This window comes from Ambystoma mexicanum, chromosome 12, assembly GCF_040938575.1.
Source record: "Ambystoma mexicanum isolate Mex_15411 chromosome 12, UKY_AmexF1_1, whole genome shotgun sequence".
NCBI lineage: Eukaryota > Metazoa > Chordata > Amphibia > Caudata > Ambystomatidae > Ambystoma > Ambystoma mexicanum.
The window spans coordinates 837,434,584-837,451,383 of NC_090936.1; positions in this window are offsets into that span (position 1 = coordinate 837,434,584).

Here is a 16,800-nt window from a genome sequence, read left to right on the forward strand (position 1 = left end):
AGTACATTGGTGGTAGTGAGGATCCTTGTGGCACTCCACAGTCGTCAACATGTGGAATAGATTTAAAGGGTTTTATCGATACCGTTTCTGTTCTGTTTGCTTGGAATGATTTAATCCAGAGTAGTGCCATGTCCGTTATACCTGTATCTTCTAATCTTTTGATCAGGTTGTCATGGCTTATTGTGTCAAAAGCTGCTGAGAGGTCAAGCAGAATCGGGGCAGAGGTTGTGCTGGAGTCAGCATTTGTTTTTAGGTCCTCCCAGATGGCTAGGGGTGCTGATTTTGTTCCTCTTGCAGGTCTGAAGCCGACTTGTGCTTGGCATATCAGCTGGTGTTTTTATACGTTTTCTTGGGTTAGTTTGTATACGTATGTTTCTAGGAGTTTTGCCGGGAAGGGAATGTTTGAGATCATCCTGTAGCTGGGAGAGGTCTTCCATGCCGCCACTTGTGTTCTTAAGAAGTGGTTTGAAATATGCTGATTCAAAGGATCGTGGTACGGTCCCTGTCATAAGCGATAGATTCACAAGATTTCTGTAATATTCAGATGACGTTCCTTGTGTGAGGATTGATTAGTAGATGTCTGGGGACAGGGATCAATGGGCAATCCTGCTTTTGTGTGTATGGGTTGTGGGCATTGGTGAGATTCCTGGGTGCATCTATTCATTATGCTGTGATGCTTGTGGTCTGCTCCTATACTTTTGGGTGCATGACAGTTTGCTCACTGGTTGAAGGAAGAGTAATTGTATGTGTATAGAAGTAGAAAGGGACTCGGGTGTTTGGATTGTGTGTGTGTTTGTGGGCTCTGGACAGATTCTTGGGTGCATGGCCGTATTATGCTGCGGTGGTTGTGGCCAGGCCCTAGACTCTTGAGTGCATGACCGGAGGCCTCAGGCCGTAGGCCATACACCCAATAGTCTAGGGCCTAGCCACAACCACCGCAGCATAATATGACCTTGCACCCAAAATTGTGACACTTGTATATGGATTGCACAAACATGTGTAAGGAAATGCAATGTGCTCATTGCAAAGAAGCATGACACCAATACGCGTATACTCACTGGACATATTGTTGAAGCACTGTATAACTTTTTGGAACTCAGTGACAGAATACCATTGAAGTGGCAATAGTACATTTGAATGTTATGTCACTGTGGGCACATATTTTCTTTGTTGCATGTGGAAATGCAGAAGACATCTTTGTTTCATTGTCTGTGATAAAAAAGAAAACAAAACATGTTAGGGAAGGTACTTCATAATGTTGTATTGTACACAATTTCAGACATGTATGTACTTTGTGGAACGGCATAATTAGTACATTACAAGTACTGTGTTTCAAACAAGTGTACAGTGCAATGTATTCAGTTCCTGTGTTTGTTTGCATAATCATTGGGTCTGTGGAAAAAAAATCCATGCAGGATTAAACAAAAGATTGATGTTATGTGGCACACTCTGTTTCATTGACATGTGCAGTACTTACAGGAATGTTTAAGGTGCACATCTATGTGGTCTTGCTTTTATAAGCACTGTTGTGGTAGGAGGAATTGAAATGGTGTATGTGTTTTGCTTTTTGGAAGTGGTGGTGCTATGGTTGCAGTTAGATACCAGTTGGCGTATTCTGTTTATTTGTTTCCCCTTGTTAACAGTATCCGTTTATGCTGTTTGATTGTTGTTGGTATTTTCTAAGTACTGTATTATTGAGAACGAATATTGCAGTATTGTGGGGGCAGTTAGATACCTACTGGTGTATTCTAACTGTTGGTAGTTTGAACGTGGTTGATGGTATGTTTTGTAGCAGTTTTATTGTAGTACTGTGGGTGTACCAAGATACCAGTTGGTGTATTCTTGTTGTTGATACCCGTGTGGTAGATCATGCCTACTGTTGTGAAGGTTTTCTTGCCAAGTGATACTTGCAGTTGTTTTTGGTACTATCTGCATTGTATTGTAAATGCATTACTATTATGTATTGGCTATGCAAGTTTATCTGTAAGGTGGAACGATTGTCTGAATTGCAAGTAGTGCATTTTGTACCAGCTGCTGAAATGGAATGGATTCACAGTTAGGTATAGATACATACACAACACATTTGTTAGGGATTTGTTCCTGCGCCACATGGCTGCAGAGAGTGCATGTATGTTTCCAATTGTATGAAATCTGGAAGATTTCATTTATGGGTATGTTTTTGGTTTCCACCACTTGCAGTAAGTACATTAAAATTCATTTGGATATTCTTGTGTGTTTATAGTGGATCTCACCAGTTTCTGCACAGTAGTCCAATTCCTGCCTTATTCCTGAAGCACTGTAAGTATTGTCAGGATTGTTTGTTGCATTTCTATGAAGGAGCAGCATTTGCAAACACAACTGGTCTGCACTGTTCAAGTAAATGTTTTCAACAAATGGTGGCAAATGGAATAGAACATTGGTTGCTGCATTTACATAGCAATTTACACCAATTGTGTTGGAAAATTTGAATGGACCAGACGGTTCTGTGTCTGAGGCCTTTGATGGAACTCCACTTGTTTTTTTTTTAAGAGGTACTTCTCTTTGGTTGTGCAGTTGGATATGCATTTGCCTTTTCACTACATCCTTTGTAGGTTGTTCTAATTGATGGAGTAGCAGCTGTATTCAATTTCTTTTGTGGTACTGTTGGGAGATCACTTATTAGTGGTGTTTGCATTTGTTTTCTTTTACCAAGTTTTCCTTTTTGAGGAACAGGGTACATTTTGAGATGGGGTGTGTAGAGTGCACATAGTCTCTACAAAGCAAGGGATGCCAGCCTTGACTTTTCTTGCATCAAAATTGACTAGAAATAGTCCTTTAAGTGTATGTAAGTGTGACAGTGATACGTAACTCATGCCTTCTTTAAAGACTGTACTGCGAATGTCAATCAATGCCTGATCTAGTGTTAGACCTTGCGATTTATTAATAATGACTGCATATGCAAGAGACAGAGAAAACTGTTCTATGCATACATAAATGTCTTTGAAAAGAAGGAAATAGGGCTGGTGAGTGTCCTTTCCTTTTAACTTCTGAAAGTTTGTCAAAGTGCATGTTGACAAACTGAATGTTGTTATCACGTGGGTATGTCTGGAAGCCAACAACTGTACCAAGTGCTCCATTAACTAAACCTTGCTCATGCCAAGATTACACTTAACGTGTACTCTACAGTTTAAACACAATGTAACATTTTCTCCAAACCAGCTTTGTTGGAGAAAGAGTTTTCTAAGCTATTTAGTTGTGCTGTGACTTGGTAACACATAGGCACTGTCATACTGTGGTCGTCCAGTGTATCATTTTTTTTCAACATTATTTCAATTAATTGTGCACAGCTTGCTAGGGTTGGCAGTAAGGGCATACATTTTACATTATTGTGTGCTAATTGTTCCATGACATCAGTAGCATATATGGGCATATTATGCCCATATAGCTCATGGGTGAGCCTGCTATTTAAGATAGACTGTGCTTCCTTAGAAAACACACCAATCCGAATGTTTTTCAAAATATTAGCATAGGTGAGGTTTGCAGACTGACGCATGTTTTCAGTTAGTTCTCTGTATTGGAAATGTTGGCAGAGATTTACATTTCATATGCTGCCAACAGTATTACAGCACAGTTTGTGTTCTAAGGTTTTTAAAAATAGGTTCACCTGGCACTAGTGTTTGTTGAGGATCTCCAAAAACATTAACATGTTTTCCACCAACGAGTTCTTCGTAGTTTCTTTTAAGGACCTGTCACAATCTGAGGTGAATCAAAGTCAACGTTAGGTTGTAGACCATGCTCACCTCATTATGAGCATTTCCATTTGTTTCAAAATTCTGCATTACTTCATAGCAGCTACTGCTGAAAGTGTGTAGCAGTCTAATTTGTTTTGGTGTTCTACTGGAAGGAGAAGCAATCAGTGTAAAGTAACACCACCTTGTGTTGTAAGCAGCTAAACCTGTGGGGGCAGTTACAACAGCTGAAAGCTTGTTGTTTGTCAATTGTTGGAGGAACTTGCTGATGATTTTTTACCCATTTTACATAAATGAGTACAGGTTTATAGTTTTGACAGGTACATGTTTTAGTTTTGTGCAACACACCATATTTCAATTTCTTTAGTTACGTCCAGGGAAATGCTACGCTGCTCATCATTCAGTTGTGATTTCAGTAGAGCATCATTTTCTTTAGATTCCTCATAATGACACAAGGTGTTTTCTACTGCAGTCATGGCTGAGTTGCTCTCCAAGTGGTTCTTAGCTTCCTGTAAGAGAGGGTTGACTGCTCCCAGGAGTGTCTACATTTAGTTATGCTTGAAGTTCTTCCTCTTGTTGGCATTCATTGTCCAACATGTTTTTGTTTTGTTTGAAATGTATATCTGTTATAGTGCTTTCACTCGCATTGAAAGCATCTTCATAAGAGGCAAGGGTGTCCAATAAATATTTTTCTTTTCTCCATGATTTAAAAAGTTGCAGTAGGGACATGTAGTAAATTTCTCTATGTTGAGGTGTTTTAAATGATAGCTTCATATGATTAATTAGGCTGCTTTTGGTAAGTTTAACCAGGCTGCCCCCACAACTTTTGAATATGTATTTACCATTTTTCTCATCTCGTTTAATATTATTTTTGTATGATAATGTATGGTGGTTGTTGTATAGACACATGGGGCCTCATTACGACCCTGGCGGAGTGGGTTTACGCCAGCGGTATTCGCGGCGGACCCGTCCGCCCCACTACGAGTTCCCGTAGCGCCATGGAGCGTTTTCCGCCTGGTTTTTCCGGGCGGAGAAATCCATGGCGCTACGGGACCTTGTTGTTAATTACGCCACCGTATTTTACGGTGGCGTAATTAACGCCTTCCCCACTCCCATTATGCCCTATGGGGCAAAAATGGGAATGGGGAAGGGTAAAATGGGGAATGGGGATTTACCGCCCCGCCAAGGTCGGAATGGGGCGGTAAATCCGCCAACCCCCAGGGCGGTATCGGCAGCTTTCCGCCGTGCTCCATGGTGCATATTGCACCACGATTTCCGCCAGGGTCGTAATGAGGCCCATGGTTTCCAAAGCAGTGTTCCTGTTTGGGTAGTATGTATCTAATACATTATTTTTCAGAATGTCCTCAGTGTTGGGATCTTTTTTGGCTATTGTCTCTATGTCTTGGTCCGCTTTGCAAACTCTTTTTCTGGATGCTGCACGACCAAGGCTTAGCCAGACTATGTTTTGAGATTTCTCATATAAAGCTGTGCCAGTTAAACGGTCTGCAGCTTCATAGCAACCACATTCTCTATGGAAGAGCTTTTTATGCCAAAGCTGTATCATTTTTGTGACAGTGTTTTGTCAGATTATATGTCATCCCAGAGGTCTTTCAGCTCTGTTTTCACAGCTTTGGTTAAGTAGGCTGTGACATATTGTGCAATGTACTGCACATCTATGTTTGCATTCCACAGGAGGGCAATGATTGCTTTGTAATCATTGATGTACTTTGATGACTTGCTTCTTTTGATGCAGTATTTTTTCTTAGGCTATTTACCTTTCACACTGTGTCTAACAGAAGACAAGAATCTGCTAACTTGTATTTTTGCTGAAACTGGTCTAGGGAAACTAAAGTGGCATTTGGTGTAGTATTTACCTTTGTTTTTATATCTGCGTCAACAATACTTGCCACATGTATGTCTTTGATACCGCAATATGTGTGCATGTAGCTCACTGTGTGCGCTCTGTGAAGAGATTTTGCAAGCAACATATTTGGGAATGAACTGCAAAATAGTAGCATCACTGTCCTGATCAAATATAGAAGCATCTTTAATCCACAAAAGCATGTAGATGTTTGGGGCTCCTCTGGATTGATATTCTTTTCTCCAAAAGAAGTGTTGCACTTCTCTGAGGGGAGGAATTGTTTTATTACATATGAAATGCAGCATGGAAATAAAGCGGTGATGGAAGTTTAGGGTTGTGCTTCTACATGTGTTTCCCATATGCTGATTGCACATCCTTTGACTTGCTGCATTTGATATGTTTCTAGTGCATCATCTATGCTGTCTTTGGAGTGCAGTGGGTGAATTGTATATTGGTCTAAAATATTGGATGCTATAGTAGGATCTAGAAATTTAAATTGGCCAGTTTATGAGGCATCCTGAATTATTTTGGTGGTTTCTCTCAGGTTTTCTTCAATGTATATTTCTTTGTAGCATTCATTGTTCTCTTTAAGATATTGCAGGGCTTCTCTAACTTTGTTTAAGTTAACTAGTTGCTGCCAAATGTATGTTGTCTTTTTTAGGTACACCATTCACTAGGATAATCAAAGTTTGGTCTATTGATCAATGCACTCCCAGAGTGTCTACATTTTCTTTAAGATCTAATGGCAAATAAACGACTTTGCCACAAATGCTTTTCAATAATTTAGAAGGAGGCAACTTGGCTGTTTTTTCAGTTGAAGGCGTATTATCGCTTGATATTTCCAAGTTATTAGTGATAGCCTGTGTAGGCATTTGGTTATTATCAATATTTCCAGTCTAGTATGTGCAAAGTATTGAGGGGTTAGTAATTTCATATTTGTTTTCTGCTATAAGGTAGAGCGTTAATTGGAACCATTGGGATTCCTCATTGTCTTCTATTATGTATGCTATATCTCCAGTTTTGGTGTTCTTTGTAAACAAATTCCTGCGGCAACATAGACATTCTTGGTTTGGTACTTCATCAGGTGTGCTTTGATACATTGCTATTTCTCTTTGTACGTGTGTAATAGAGGTTTGCATCTGCAAGGTTGCAGCTACTCTGTTCTAAAGTTACTGGATTTTGTAAGTGCTCTTCACTTACAAAATATTTGCTTTGGATGTGGTCTATTTCTTGTAGGAATTCATTTGCTGTGCCATGTAGGCGAATGAGATGTAAATGCTCCAGTGCTAAAGCAGGACTTTCTGCATAGTACAGTCTCTGAATGAGATTTCGTATAGTAGAATGGTGTGTTTGTAACATTCTGATGTGGTGGAAGGTGCTTTTGCAAGCAGGCCTAGAAATGAAGGCTAATGAATGCCCTTGCAGTCCTTGTGTATTTGCTAAATGGACAGGAGTCCATGGTTAGTAATATTTTCATTTTTCATTTGTCTTTGACTTTCACATATTGATTGAGGAATATCCGTAAAGATTTGAAGGATTGTTTTTGTATGTTACACATTGAGGTGCACGGCCATTTCTGGATGGAACGGATAGGTTCAATGGAACGGATAGGTTCAATGGAATGGAGAGTTGTTTGTAAGTTTGTTGGGGATATTCTTTCCATCAGCGTTTATTCTGCCATAATGGTACTGTATACATTATCATACCCTTGGCCACTGCTATGTATGGCAATTGGGTTTGTTTGCTCTTGTTTGTGTGCCTCTTCATTGAAATATGACTCTGTGCTGGTTGTGTGAATCCACTTGCACAGAAGTTTGTAAAGGTATATTTGATGATATTACAGATGTTGCAAAGAACTTTTTATAGTTTACTAATTAATTTTGTTAGGGGTTTCAATCTGTTTAAAATTAATATAAAGAATTTCCTTTAGTGGAGCATTGTGCTGTCTATGAGAGCTTCCAGGATCAGTTTTCTTCAGTAATTTTTAAGGGTTGAGCAGGATTTCTCTCCTGCTTTTTTAAGGTTCTGAAGGACTCTGTGGTGGAACATTTTTTGTACAATACATTTTTTTGAATGCTTACCTATGGCTACATTACCATTGGTAGATGCAGTGTTAGCCCTATTGCTAGTTGTATTCTTCTTAATACATTTAATTTTAGTTTTACATTTCGAAAGAGGGGTCACCATTTATTTCCTGCTACCTGGTTCCATTTTGCTCAGTGACTGTATTAGCTGTTTTGTTGGAAATGTTCCTACAAACTCTGATAGAAGTGAATGACTATTTAGCATGCTTTGAGTATTATCTGCTCTATTTCTGAATTGTCTTCTACAAAGTTGTGTTTTGGTAGGCATTCTCATGTGGCTGTTGGAGAAAAAAGGGAAGTGTGGGTTTGGAAGTTGTGCAATTTTTTTTCTGTGCATGACTGTCTGAATATGAGGTCATGCATACATAGAGGGCAGTGCAATTGTGGAAAGGGTTGTTACTTTTGGTTGGGAAAGTTGTACTGGTATGTTTGTGTTTTCCTGTGTGAAAGGTCTGTTTCATTGTGTATGACAGTGTACTATGCTTGAGGAAGTAAGGACATTACAATGTTTTCACAAAACTAGTGGGTGTTACCATACAAGTGTTATGATGACAATACAAAGAGTGGACCTGCTAAGGTGCAATGAGTACAAGTGAAGCAAGTGCTGTGGGGTTGGATAGAATTGTCTAGGCTACAATACAACACTGCACTGTCTCAGTAACAGGTAGAACACTACTACAGCACTGCACTTACTTTGTTGGATGTAAAGCGTAGCTTTCTTCTGGGTTTGATCTTCCAGCACAGACGTCACTGGCTTTTAGGAGGTGCTTCTTCACTGCAATTGCAAAAGAAGGACGTTAGTGGGTATTATGTGTTAATAGCACCAGCAGAAAACATTAATTTAGATTGTGGGAGGTTTCTTTGGCAGAAAGAGTTACTGTGTGTGTCCAATTGTACAGCACTGCATAGGAGTGGGTACTTGAGAGCATCAGCATTGTTGCTATGGGTGCCGGTGCTGCAGTGATAACTGTGCGCAATGGGCTGCACTTTTGGAAGTGTGTGAGATGTTGTTGCACTACATGCTTTGGAAATGGATTAGCGCAAGTCCTAGTAGGGCGAGCAAAAGGACAGAAAGATGTATTGATTGGAAAGGATAATGTTACTATGTGTGGAATTTTGTTAAGTTTCCCACACATGGATGCTTGCTTCATGAGTGCAGAAATTGTTTCCTGCTCTTGCATTTATTCATTCTAATTTACAGATAGCACTGTTGGCAAAGCACACATGCATTTCTTTGCTTTCCTTACAATGGTGCATTGTGGTAATTTTGCTATGTACATACTTGCCATGTTTTGCTAAAATACGTGCATTTTCCCTTTTCTGTTTGCATTCTAGGCATTTAACATACAATCTGACACTTGAATTTGCAGTGCAAATGTTCCGAATGTGGTTTTCATTTTTAGTTTTACATCAAAAGAGAGAGTGCCCATAAAATTGAAATATGTGGTTTGCAGCTGTTCTGCAAGTGGGCATTAATAGAACATGTTTAAAGCACACAGCATTGTAAGTAACTGCCACTTGATTTTCGCGCCTTGAAACACTTGTGTATAGGCGCATTACAAATGCCATATCATATCATGTCAGGAGATGGGACAAATGAGAGTATCATTATTTAGTAGGTCATGCAGGGTAAGTGGCAGGCAGCCTATTCCTATGCATATGTGACAGAGTACTCTAAAAAATATATGCATACATGTAGTTTGTGCTGATGGATGCAGAAGTTGATGAATCAGGAAGCAGACATCTTGGAGCATTTCGCAGTAGTTTTTGATGGAGGTGCTTTTCAATTACAGGAGATCTGTACTCTGAGTGTTCAACAGTATAACTAAAGTGTTGAACTGTGATGACAGAGTTTAATGTAGAGTTGTTGCCTGTGATTGGTGGATGGTTGTGTGACTGCTTAACAGTAGCCAATGAGCGAGTGCTGCAAAGAGTGAAGTGGAAAGGGAAGAAGGGCTGCCCTTGTGTTACGGGTTCCGCAGAAACTGCGGTAGATCATGGATAGGGCATGCCACATCCTGGGCTTCTGAGCATTCCTGGCATGGAAATGGGAATGTGGGGATAAGCCAATCAGGTGTTTAGGTTGTGCTTTATAGGAAGGGAGAGTAATAATTGTTGTCATTGATTTGTTGGTTGTGTAGTGAAGTTGGCTGGTGTTGGAGAGAGGGAGAGACTTATTGTATGGATAGTAGGAGATTCATTTGTGTATGATCTGGAGAGGTATGCCCAGGCAAGAGGTGTTTCTCATGATCTTGGGTTTCCAGGCCTTCAGGCTTGGTGGTAAAGTGTGCCTGACCACAATTTAGAGACACTCCTTGCAAATACATGGGTGCTTTTGGTAGGCCTGTTGTTTTGTTGGTGCACTGTGGATGAGAGCATTTGGGCTATATCAGTGCTCCAAGTTTGGTTCCTGTACTAAAGTTGTTGGTGGAAGAACTGATGCTGCTTTGCCCTACTGCAAAGGTGTTTTTTTTTTCTGAAATACCACCTAAAGCAGTGGAACAACCCCAATGTCTTTTATCCCCACAAAAATGTTGGAAGGCACCTCATTAATAGAGTCATGGGTATAGTTTTGCGACATGCTGAGATGTCTGTTTTCTCTAATGACAACATTGACTCCATTAGTGTGCACTATTTTACCCCAGACATTGTTTTGTTGTCCATTCTTGGAAATGCTCATTGTTTTCAAAATCTAAGGGATGCTTTGCAGAGGATGATGTAAGGCAGTAAGGAGGAAAAGAAGAGAACCCCGCCCCAAAAATTAGAAAAAAAAATAGGTGTTTGTTTAGTAGCACTGATAAAAAGGCTCTTTTCAGAGCCTCCACAATAGGGGAAATCTCCTACCCTGGGTTAAATTTCTCTCCCCACCCCCTTGATTTGGCAGAGTTTTCCGCAAACATTGCGGTAGTTAACGGATCACACGTGCCACATCCGGGACTTTTAAGGATGGCTGGCATGGAAATGGGACTGTGGAGGCCAGGGGATTAGCCAATATGGTTTCCTGGGTGTGGTGTGCAAGAAGAAAGTGTGGCAGAGGCTTGGTTTGCTGAGAGGAGTTCAGATGGCTATGACTATGGATGTGTGTTTTAGGAGGAAGAGTGTCTGGATTTTGGGGGACTCTTGGATACATTGGTTGCAGAGCCCTGTGGAGTGGCTGCACATCTTGGATGCCCTCATGCGGATGTGCACTGGTATGGAGTGTGTGACATGACGTGACTGGATTTGCTTCCCCTTTTTGCCACTTTGGTGTCACAGGATCATCCAGCCATTATTATTGTTCATTGTGGAGGGAGCAGTTTAGGCCATGTTACTGGAATCTCTCTGCAGTTTGCTACGGAGGCAGCACTTGGGATAGTCATAGAAATGTTCCCAAACTCTTGAGTAATTTTTTGCGCATTGCCCAGATGCAGATGTGGCTGCACTCTTCCTCATTTGGTCACCAAATGGAGAAAGCCAGGTGCAATGTCAACAAGGCTGTTTGTGCATTTTTGCGAGAAGTTGGTATGTCTTCCTTCCCACAGAGATGGCGTTCATCTTACTGATGCTGGCAATCACCTTTTTGTGCGCAATAGCCAAAATGTTTTTGCAGCCGTTCTTGCAAGTATAGCAAGCATTTGAGCAGTAGGTGGTGGCCACTTCAAAACTTCCAAGAACAACAAAAGAAAAACAAAAGGCTCTTTTCAGAGCCACCACTTTCTCCCACAAAATTATGCAATGGTTTACGTGCTGCCACCACCTGCATGCTTTGGAAGTCTGTGTACTACCGCACTGTCCGTGGACTTTGTGGACTGCGCAGGGGTTCACTCCATTTCATTGGCACTCCTATTTTTAAACTGTGAAAGGTGGATCTGAAAAGAGCAATTTTTTGTGTGATTTCTGGTTTTATATTTTTGGGGATATTTATTAAAGAGACACACAAGGAAGGGAAGGGATGATAGTACAGGGGCACCAATCACAGGGATGAAGGGGCAGGTGGAGGGAGGAAGATGCTGGGTGAGCCTTATCGAGGTAGGGGGCACTTTCTATCATGCTCCCGGACAGCAGCCTTGAAAGCACTACGACATTGCTCACCCCTGCAGAGTACTGCGTCGCAGTACATACATAATACAGTGACCTTTAAAAGGTAAGCGTCTACTGCGGTGTGTATGGCCTGTGAGGCTGTCTCAGGGATCCGCTGCTCCACAGGAATGTCCCTTTTGGTTACAGGAGCAGATGCCGAGGATGCTGCAGAAGAAGTAAACCTACTACCCTGTTCGAAGGGGATGACCCTCCTAACTGCTGCCTTGTGGCTTGACCTCATATGTTGCTGCATGGAGGTGGCACCATAACTGTACAGCCCAGGTTGTCACTCATTGCAGCAAACCTTGGCCGCACAAGCCCTGGCTACCCCCAACAGTGGAAAAAAGCCTCTACACCCAAGACCCACGTTGGCAGCTGGTAGTGGGGACTTCTACTACCTCATCCTCTTCCTCTTCTTGTTCACCATCTGCATCATCATGCCTGTTCCCTCCCCAGGCCTTTAAGAAGATGGTTGTGGTGGTGGTAATGGGGTGATGATTAGGAGGCAGCAGTGAATGCCATTCTTCAGCAAAATAGAATTGAAGAAACTGGAACCAAGAAGCAGCAATCTGCTGCAAGCAGCAATCTGGCACAGTGCTCTGTCCAGGAAATCCAAAAACAGAATGAGGAGTAGCACTGGGGTGTGGCATTTTATAGGGGTGCTGAAGAGTGTTCTGCAAACAGTTGTGCGCTCCGCCAACACTTTGCACACCAAGCTGGGCTCAAAAAGTACCAAAAAGTCTCTAGATCACCAGGGGCATGGTCTCAGACCTCTGTAAGGATGAAGATTCACAGTAAAACACCTTGGATTTCACAAAGAGCGCTTTTTTGCTGTTCGGGGGACCAGACCCTGTTCACGAATAAGGACCAATGCTCAACATGGGTGCAGGACCCCTATTGCATGGGATCCATTGTGTGCATGCGCCTAAGTGTCGTACGGACAGGGTTGGGTTCCCTGAACTAATTAAATGTGCGACTCATGTGCAGCAGACAGTTCCGTACAGGCACAGTGTTTGTAGGACCCAGGGGGTGTGATGCACATGTGCCCAGGTGTCTGCTGACCATGGATGGGCTCCCAGAACAAATTAAAGTATGTCACTACTGTGCAGACATGCTGGACAGGCAAGTGTTCGTAGGCCACCTTCATTTTGATTGGTGACAGCCCCGACAGGCGCGGTGTCCATAGGACACCTCCATTTTGATTACAGACAGGCCGAACAGTTGCACACTTTGCAGACTCCTAACAGGGCTTTTAAAAAAGAAAACACACATACACAGCAACAGTATACACATATAAGTTTATTTACGCACACAAATACACAAAATTAGGAAAGGTAAATCGTAGCGGAAATGGAAACATATACAGGGGAATTGGGGTTTTGCACAGACTGGTCATCAGGGCAGGAAGGGAATGAGGTCTCATCATAACGTCTTTGCTTACAGGGAATTTGTGGGAATGGTAGGCTGGGACAGGCGCAAGGGGTACAGGTTCAGGTGGGGCCGTGGTACTTTATATTTTCCATTATATGCCTTTGAACAAGTAGTTTTAAATCTGCAAAAATGTCCTTCAATTGGTCCATTTTTGTCCCCATACTTACTAGTTCATTGGCCACATTTTCAGTTTGGGTGTCTATGTGCTCATGCACTTTTGTAGTAGCTGGTGCGTCCAGACCAGTCCCTTCCTTTCCTGTATGTACTGGTAAAAAGAAGAAAAAAAAATCAGTTACGTGTGAAGCAATGTGTATTAATTCTCCTACTTTCAAAACTGCATTCTATACCATTGGAGTTACTATGTTCACTCATTTCAAGAGGGACATTCTCCTCAAGCTACTCCAGGGTGCTTCCCATTTCTAAGTTAAAAAAAAGAAATACTTTTTACTAGTCATGTACACAGAACAAACTGCACAGTTATAGGAAAAATATAATGTACTTACCACTTTCTAAACTGTGAAACTGTGAAAAGTGGCTCTGAAAGAGACTTTTTTTGTGTTTTCTGGTTTTATATATTTGGGGTATTTATTAACGAGACACACAGGGAAGGGAAGGTAGTAAAGGGGCACCAACCACAGGGATGAAGGGGCAGATGGAGGGAGGAAGATGCTGGGTGAGCCTTATCGAGCTAGGGGGCACTTTCTGTCGTGCTCCCGGACAGCAGCCTTGAAAGCACTCCAACATTGCTCACCCCTGCAGAGTACTGTGTCTCAGTACATACAGAATACAGTGACCTTTGAAAGGTAATGGTATACTGAGGTGCTTATGGCCTTCGAGGCTGTCTCAGGTATCCGCTGTCCCACATGAATGTCCCTTGTGGTGACAGGAGCAGATGCCAAGGATGCTGCAGAGGAAGTCAACCTACTACCCTTTTCGAAGGGGACGACCCTCTGAACTGCTGGATTGTGGTTCAATTTGAGATGGCGCCGCATGGAGGTGTACACGCCAGGTTTTCCATGACTGAGTACTACCTTGCACTCAGTGCATCTCACCTGGTTAGCACAAGATTTGGGCACGTCTCCTACAGTGGTAAATAATTTCCACACTCAGGACTCACACTGGCTGCAGGCAATGGGGAATTGCTCTACTTCAAACCTTGTTGTCCTCTTGATCTCTATCTACTTTAGCACACCTGTTCCCTTGTCCAGGCCCTTCGGAAGGAGGTGGTGGTGGTGGTGTGGGTAAGGGTGTGGGTACTGCTGAGTTAGAGGCAGTAGCAGCAGCCATGGTTGCCAATAGATGCAAAGACAATATAGCACAGCAGGATTGATCTTAAAGCAATTTCAGCACGAAACAATGTGCACTGCTGCTCTGTTCTGGAAAGCCAAACACAGAATGCAGAGGAGCTCTGGGGTGTGGGCTTTTATAGGGCTGCTGTGGAGCACTTGAACCGGAAAAGCAGCCCTACATCTTTCCGAAAAAAATGTAGATGTACAAGGGCAGAGTGTGAGCCCTCTGTAAGGGTGCACTTTCACAATAACATTGCATACATTGCAGAAAACATAACTTTTTCGATGTCCAGGGGCTCGGACAATAATGGCCCATGCACAGCGTGGATGCGGTCCCATGGTGATGTTCCAAATGCTCTTGAATGGGAAGGCTGTCCGCAAGACTCGTATTGGGTGGAATACTTTGTGCGCATGTACAGAGGTGTCCTAGGGAAACTGTTGGGATCCCCAGACTAATTAAAAGGGCAACACAGGTGCAGTGAACATTTTGGAACAAGTTGGGTGTTTGTAGGGTACAGCCGGTGGAATGGTCATGTGCACAGCTACCCGTAGGATGTGGATGGGCGTCTTGACCTACTAAAAGCACTTCCCAAGTTTCTTTGCACATGTTGGAGAGGGGCGGTGTTGCCAGGACACAGAGGAAGAGAAATGCATGCGTGTAGCTGTGCCACAGACAAACATGTGCACCCACAACTAATTACAGGTGGTTCACAAGATGAAACCAATAGTGGTGTCCTCTGGATGTCTCCATTGTGATTGTCGATAGGCCGGGCTGGTGCATTGTCCGTAGGGCACCTCCATTTTGCTTAATTGCAGTCATCCCCACCAGTACTGTATGCCGCAGAGTCATAACGGGATTGTACAAAAAAAAAGGAATAGCCACATATACACTCAGCAACAATTTACATATACAATTTTATTCCCACACATTCATAGATACTAATAGGAAAGGGAAGGGGTAGCAGAAATGGATACATATATAGGGAAATTGGGGATGGGTACAAGTTGGTCGTGAGGAGAGAAAGAGATTGAGGTCTCATCGTACCGTCTCTCATCCCTTGCCTTGTCGTGCTCTGAAACACTTGTGTATGAGCGCAATAGAATTAAAAATATCAATATCAATTTCCTGTGGCTGTATGCTGTTGTGGAAGAGGTGCCGCTTGTGGTGCATTGCTTTTATTTCCAGTATGTTCTGTTAAAGAAATAAACATCTGTTAGGAGTACATGAAGCAATATATATTAATTGTTTTACTTTTCAAACTGTGGTGCATACCAATGGGGTTACTATCGGCACTCATTTTGTCATGAGGGAAATTCTCTTCCAGCCATTCTAGGGTGCTTGTCATTGCTACGTAAAAAAAAAAAAAAACATTGTGCTTTTCTACTATTGTTCACTGTATGAACTGTGCAATTATAAGACAAACGTTTGTGTAAATACCACGTTGTAGTGATGTTCTGCTCTTAGTACTTTGCATTCCTTACCAGTTCTTTCTTCGTTCCTATGCAAAGCAGCAGTGCGGTACTATTGTTGATGGTAGACGTTACTTCTCTTGTTGGTGCATTCATTTATGGTGCATACCCTGTGCCATTGCTCTATTTGTTTCATAAGTACAGAGTTTGCAGACCTACTTTATTTTCCCTTGCATGTACATGGAACTGTTTGTATATGTTCCTTGTCTTTGCTGAATGGTACAACTAAGTAAGAGAACTCCTGCCTTTCTCAGCAGGTTGGATGCCACCCGATGTCCACAGACAGACACATAGTCTGCGACCACTGTGCACATTCACATGGCGCCAGCAGGTTCAGTATGGTGTACGGTACATCTATACAAACGAAGGATATCCTGGTAAAAAGCTGTGAAATTCAGTGAAAAAAAATTGTTAAAGGGACGTTATGGTTCAGTTGCCCTAATAGAAAGCTATCCAATTCAGTGCAAAATCTTTTTTAAAGGGACATTATAGTTACTTTGCACTAATAACAACCTATCCATTTTATGCTTGCTAGTAAAACCAAAATCTCCCAGAAATTTGCCAGTTATGGTAAGCTAAGCAACCATAACCTACGCCACCACTGTGCACTGCAAGGACTACCACCCATGACATCAATTATGACATCACAAATGCCATGGATGACATCATTGATGACATCACATGTGCATTTAGTTTTCATGCACAGCCTCCACAAGGGATTGTCATTATAATGTTGGCAGAAAAGTATCAGAAATCATTCGAAGAAATATCATGCGACAAATAGTTAATTAAGCGATGCATTGCTACAAACACTATTGCAATACTGAGTTATTTCCAGTACATGAGCACAGTCATGTAGAAATGTAGGCCTAGTCTGC